This window comes from Sinocyclocheilus grahami, unplaced genomic scaffold (assembly GCF_001515645.1).
Source record: "Sinocyclocheilus grahami isolate Dianchi unplaced genomic scaffold, SAMN03320097.WGS_v1.1 scaffold629.1, whole genome shotgun sequence".
NCBI lineage: Eukaryota > Metazoa > Chordata > Actinopteri > Cypriniformes > Cyprinidae > Sinocyclocheilus > Sinocyclocheilus grahami.
The window spans coordinates 615,003-615,708 of NW_015505808.1; the positions used below are offsets into that span (position 1 = coordinate 615,003).

General features: G+C 36.0%; 1 protein-coding gene across 1 annotated transcript in view; it reads left to right on the top strand.

Annotated features, from left to right (window-relative positions):
- The window catches only part of LOC107558022 (A disintegrin and metalloproteinase with thrombospondin motifs 3-like), a 95,150-nt gene that overhangs the window by 85,307 nt on the left and 9,137 nt on the right, over positions 1-706 (top strand). The window lies entirely within an intron of this gene.

Below are 706 nucleotides of genomic sequence, written 5' to 3' on the forward strand. Positions count from 1 at the left end.
TCCTTTGGGCACATCTATCCATTTATTAACCGGATGTCTGAGCCTTCCTACTCCACACGGCATTGTAAATATGCAACACTATTTTGGTGAAGCACAGAGCTCAAAAATTAACCTAGTATTTCAGCTGTCAGCTATTAGTTTCCTCTCCCAGTCTTGTATTCCAGACTGCCATTTTAATAATTTGTTTACATTTCTGTGTATTTTTCTTTTTCAAGAAATAATATCCTGCAAAATACTGTTTCGATCCTTCATATTGTAATGTGTGTGCTACAAACTCCTGCTGTGTTTAATGAAAAATAGTAGTAAACAGAAGTCCAGCTGTGTGTATCAGCCTCCAATGGACAATGTTGTAATTTCTGAAAATATCTTCACTTTAGCTGCATTCTGAATCACATTTATTTGTCATAATCAAACCCCCTAAATTTAGTGATGAATTACTGTTTTACAGTTGCCCTTACATTTAAAGAGAAATGTAATTTGGTTACTACCTTTATACCAACAAACAACTGTATAGAAACCACAGCTGAGGTGAATTAAGCCAAATAAACCATCAGAACCTCATATCCTTTTTAATGGATGTATTGTGGCCAAAATACTTATACAGTCTACACTGGACGTGAGCGGCACAATGCGACAGTTAGTGATACTGTCTTTTGACAAAATCACAAATGGATTTGCAAAGTTTGCTTTGACGTGTGTAGACCGC